Genomic DNA, 6,020 nt, shown 5'->3' with positions numbered 1-6,020 from the left:
GGAGGGCCTCGATCACTAACACTCAAGAGTGCAGGGGCACCTCACTTAATGGTGGAGCTGCGAGGGTGGGAGAGCAATTTCACTGACAATGAGTCAGTGGTCTTGCTCACCTGTCCCCGCAGTGGCCGCCATTAAGTAGGGGTCGGGGAGGGCTGGACAACTGGGAGGCGGGAGCGGGGAGAGGAGCTGGATTGGGCCGGTCGCGCTGGGGGGGAGGGGCCACGGGGGCAGCTGCGGCGGGGAAAGGAAAAGGGAGGAAAGAAGGGATAAAGAAAAAAGGGAAAATAAGCAGAAATAAGGCACAAAAGAGCAGAGATGCAGAAAAGGGCAGAAAGGTGAACGATGGAAAGGGTAGAAAAACGAGTGAAAACGAGTGAAGAAGCAGAGGGAGAGAAAGGGAAATGGGCAGAAATAAGGCAAAAAAGAGCAGAGGTGCAGAAAGGTGAAAGATAGAAAGGGTGGAAAAACGAGTGAAAACGAGTGAAGGAGCAGAGGGAGAGAAAGGGAAAATAGGCAGAAATAAGGCACAAAAGAGCAGAGATGCAGAAAGGTGCAGAAGGGTGAAAGATAGAAAGGGTAGAAAAACGAGTGAAGGAGCAGAGTGAGAGAAAGGAGACAGAGGTCCACTGGACCACCAGGGATGAGGCGCAGGGAAACCCGCGGGTGGAGGAGGGCCTCGATCACTAACACTCAAGAGTGCAGGGGCAGGGGCACCTCTCTTAATGGTGGAGCTGCGAGGGTGGGAGAGCAATTTCACTGACAATGAGTCAGTGGTCTTGCTCACCTGTCCCCTCAGTGGCCGTCATTAAGTAGGGGTCGGGAAGGGCTGGACAGCTGGGAGGCGGGAGCGGGGAGAGGAGCTGGAATGGGCCGGTCACGCTGGGGGGGAGGGGCCGCGGGGGCAGCAGCAGCGGAGAAAGGTAAAGGGAGGAAAGAAGGAATAAAGAAAAAAAGGGAAAATAAGCAGAAATAAGGCACAAAAGAGCAGAGATGCAGAAAAGGGCAGAAAGGTGAAAGATGGAAAGGGTAGAAAAACGAGTGAAGGAGCAGAGGGAGAGAAAGGGAAAATGGGCAGAAATAAGGCAAAAAAGAGCAGAGGTGCAGAAAGGTGAAAGATAGAAAGGGTAGAAAAACGAGTGAAAACGAGTGAAGGAGCAGAGGGAGAGAAAGGGAAAATGGGCAGAAATAAGGCACAAAAGAGCAGAGATGCAGAAAGGTGCAGAAGGGTGAAAGATAAAAAGGGTAGAAAAATGAGTGAAGGAGCAGAGTGAGAGAAAGGAGACAGAGGTCCACTGGACCACCAGGGATTAGGCGCAGGGAAACCTGCGGGTGGAGGAGGGACTCGATTACTAACACTCAAGAGTGCAGGGGCAGGGCTTAATGGTGGAGCTGCGAGGGTGGGAGAGCAATTTCACTGACAATGAGTCAGTGGTCTTGCTCGCCTGTCCCCGCAGTGGCCGCCATTAAGTAGGGGTCGGGGAGGGCTGGACAGCTGGGAGGCGGGAGCGGGGAGAGGAGCTGGATTGTGCCGGTCGCGCTGGGGGGGAGGGGCCGCGGGGGCAGCAGCGGCGGGGAAAGGTAAAGGGAGGAAAGAAGGGATAAAGAAAAAAGGGGAAATAAGCAGAAATAAGGCACAAAAGAGCAGAGATGCAGAAAAGGGCAGAAAGGTGAAAGGTGGAAAGGGTAGAAAAACGAGTGAAAACGAGTGAAGGAGCAGAGGGAGAGAAAGGGAAAATGGGCAGAAGTAAGGCAAAAAAGAGCAGAGGTGCAGAAAGGTGAAAGATAGAAAGGGTGGAAAAACGAGTGAAAATGAGTGAAGGAGCAGAGGGAGAGAAAGGGAAAATGGGCAGAAATAAGGCAAAAAAGAGCAGAGATGCAGAAAGGTGCAGAAGGGTGAAAGATAGAAAGGGTAGAAAAACGAGTGAAGGAGCAGAGTGAGAGAAAGGAGACAGAGGTCCACTGGACCACCAGGGATGAGGGGCAGGGAAACCTGCGGGTGGAGGAGGGCCTCGATCACTAACACTCAAGAGTGCAGGGGCAGGGGCACCTCACTTAATGGTGGAGCTGCGAGGGTGGGAGAGCAATTTCACTGACAATGAGTCAGTGGTCTTGCTCACCTGTCCCCGCAGTGGCCGCCATTAAGTAGGGGTCGGGGAGGGCTGGACAGCTGGGAGGCGGGAGCGGGGAGAGGAGCTGGAATGGGCCGGTCGCGCTGGGGGGGAGGGGCCGTAGGGGCAGCAGCGGCGGGGAAAGGTAAAGGGAGAAAGAAGGGATAAAGAAAAAAAGGGAAAATAAGCAGAAATGAGGCACAAAAGAGCAGAGATGCAGAAAAGGGCAGAAAGGTGAAAGAAGGAAAAGGTAGAAAAACGAGTGAAAACGAGTGAAGGAGCAGAGGGAGAGAAAGGGAAAATGGGTAGAAATAAGGCAAAAAAGAGCAGAGGTGCAGAAAGGTGAAAGATAGAAAGGGTGGAAAAACGAGTGAAAACGAGTGAAGGAGCAGAGGGAGAGAAAGGGAAAATGGGAAAAAATAAGGCACAAAAGAGCAGAGATGCAGAAAGGTGCAGAAGGGTGAAAGATAGAAAGGGTAGAAAAACGAGTGAATGAGCAGAGTGAGAGAAAGGAGACAGAGGTCCACTGGACCACCAGGGATGAGGCGCAGGGAAACCTGCGGGTGGAGGAGGGCATTGATCACTAACACTCAAGAGTGCAGGGGCACGGACACCTCACTTAATGGTGGAGCTGAGAGGGTGGGAAAACAATTTCACTGACAATGAGTCAGTGGTCTCATCAATGTTTAGAATTCAAATAATTTTCGACCAATGATTGCACTGCTTTTCTCGTGAGACAAGTTCCCACGCTCCTGCACTCACCCCTCCTTTACAATTACCTCAGTTACACACCCGCTGTCTCAACCAATACTAGCGCGGCTCTGGGTGACTTCAGCGCAGCTCCGCGACTGACTCCCTCCTTTGCAAGGCATCGAAAACTTATTTCTTTTCACTTTTAAATGCAATAATTAACAACGTAAAAACATTTTCCACTGTGCCCAAGTGACTAAATTCAGAGGAAAGAATAATTTCTCTCACTGCAAGTAGATCACTTCGCCCACTCTTCATACACTGCGAGTAGATCCCTTCCGCCTACTCTTCCCACAAGCATCAGAGAACCTGTTACTCCCTCGGGCTTACCCTTTCTAGGTTACATAAGGCCAAAGTTTCACCAGCGAACTCCTTTGCTATCATTTATTTACACATTTATACAGAAATTCCATAATCAGTGCTTCCAGTTTTACCTAACCATGCACTTACTTCCTTAGGCAAGTGACATCAATGCAAAGTGGCTTCCATTTACCACCCGCTATTCTGCCCCCGGTATTCCAAAACAAACATAGAACACCACAAACGGGTTTTGGTTAATACATAAAAACAATGCAAGTTCAAAATAATCACTACACAACTAACTACCTATCTTAACTAAACCCTAACCATCTAACTGCAACCAAAAATACTGATAGAGGGCGGGTTCACCTGCTCAGGATTTTACCATACTCACCTGGGCCCATAAAACATACACACTTTGAAACAGGTAAACCTACGCTTAAACCAGTAATATTTACTTTTAGAACCTATACCTTGACTTAGCAATCCTAGTCACCAGTACCTAGAGTCCTAAGTGAGTTAGCAAGAAAATAGGCAGTAATACAATTTTGCACTCATAACATAACCACAGACTTGGGAAAGATTTAAATGCTTTATCTAAATAATTCTTTAAATGTCAATGTCCATACTAGATTAATCAGAGCTTGATCAAGCAAGAATTATATCGAAGGAAGATGATGTGAAAATATCATGAAACGTTCTTTAAGCATTAATACATAGGAAGGGTAAGATGAGGGAAACAACGCAATGACATATCCAAGCCACTTTATATTTACCTAAAATGGTGTGAAGACCAACCCTGGCCACGGGCTGGGATACAGGATAGGACCCACGATAGTTCAGGTGCCAACAGGATAGAACAGGTGCAGACCAGAATCAGGATAAGTACAGACCAAATTGAATCAGGACAGGACCACCGCAGGTTAGGACCGGCACCCGTAGCTAAAGTGCAACGCCAGCGTCACACCCCTCTCTGCATCTAACAGTCAGGACGTAAAGTGCAGATCAAGGAGTTACTGTCATTATTGCAGAAGTGGGGTGATTTAGACAAATGGAAAGCTAGATGGGCAAAGAAAAAGGAGGAAGCTCAAGCCAAAGATACTGCAAATGAATATTTATATTAAAAGAACCAGAAAAAGTGGAAAGGTTGTGCCCGATGAGAGAAGTGCCAGGAGGAGGTTATGTGCATGTCCTATGGTCGCGACGGGATATTTTGTTCTTTACGAACGATTTCCCAAAACTCAGAGAGAAACCTGTAGAGTGGAACAGGCAGGTTGAAAGATTTGTAAAAGTCTCAAAAGTGCGGCTAAAAGATTTTGATGCGTTATTTGACATTGTTGTTCCTGTGGATCTATGGACAGAATGTAAGATAGCGGTTGATTGGCCTAATGATGAGTACCCTAGAGACGCGAAGACAGGATCCCCATCAGATGAGGTTATGAAGAAGTATAATCAAGTAATACTGTACTTAAAAGGAAAGGTACCCCCAAAGGATACTGACTGGACAAGAATAGACAGAACTACCCAAAATAAAGATGAATCAGTACATGCATATTATGAACGCCTTTTACAGGTATTCAAGCAGTACAGTGGTTTGAAAAGTATTGACACGAAAGACATGACCCATTTTATTTATCGATTTGTGTCAGGGTTGAAACCAGAAATTTCGCAAATGATTAAAGATCAAGCCGGTAGATGAGATACTTAAGTATGCAAAATATTGTGGGGATGAAATTGACAATAAACGAAAGAATTTTGAAGAAAAGGTAATGTGGGCACAAGTAATATTAGCAGAGCAACAGGAACTCCAGTTAAACCAATTGAAAAATAATCAGAATCAAGGAGATGGAAATGAGGGTAAACCAAGAGGTAGAATGAACAAAGAGGAGGCCAAGAAGAAATTTCCTTGTCATGGGTGCGGAAAAATGGGGCATTGGAGGAACGAGTGTAAACCTGTATTGAATAACCCTGTACAAAACGATAATTTGAATCCACAGACGCAGAATGGGGTGTCAAGGAAGCCACAGCAACGGGTATTACAGAACCAGTTACCACTTGCACCTTTGCCAGATTCTGGGAGCCAAGCGGAAGGAGAGACGCAGTGACATCATAATTTCTTTAGAGTGACGCATTTTTTGAGGAAGATAGTTACTGACGGTGCCTGAGAGGGGAGGACGAGGAATGCGTGCTTGGCGCATCCTTGCCGGTAGATCAGTAAGGTCCATACATTGAGGGAAAAGTTGAGGGAAATTATGTTACCTTTTTGTTGGATACTGGCGCTACCCGTTCTACGGTGAGAACAGCAGACATTCCAAACCTACCCCTCTAGGGAGAAGCGATCCAAGTAGTGGGCGTTTCTAATAAACAAATTAGTGCCTCTGTTACAGAACCCGTGGAAATCAGAATAGGTCATTCTAAAGAAATGCACAAATTTGCAATGTGCAAATCCAGTCCAGTGAACCTATTAGGTAGGGACTTGCTGTGCAAAATGAATTGCACAATCTTTTGTACCCCAAGTGGTGTTGAAATACAAACCCCAGATGAAGATGTAAATGTACATTGATACTTGTATAGCGCACTACTCACCCGCAAGGGTCTCAAGGCGCTTTGCGAATACCGCTGTGGAACCCATCCTGACTTTCCCTGTGAGGCGTCCACTCCTGGGCACCCCCAAGGTGGAGGCCAGGCATCCTTAGCATTGTGGGGGCCATTGTGGAGATTAAGCAAGCTATTGCCCAGAGTTGCAGAGTGGGACTCCATGATTGGAATAGGCACAGAGGCGAGAATTATCAGGTCCGTGGAATTTTGAGCCCAAGACCCGCCGAAGCGGGGAATTGAACCCTGGTCCCGGGCTAGACCTCT

The sequence above is a fragment of the Lissotriton vulgaris genome, chromosome 1_1, assembly GCF_964263255.1.
Source record: "Lissotriton vulgaris chromosome 1_1, aLisVul1.2, whole genome shotgun sequence".
Lineage (NCBI taxonomy): Eukaryota > Metazoa > Chordata > Amphibia > Caudata > Salamandridae > Lissotriton > Lissotriton vulgaris.
The sequence above is the reverse complement of the archived record's forward strand: the minus strand, read 5'-3'. Positions refer to the sequence as shown.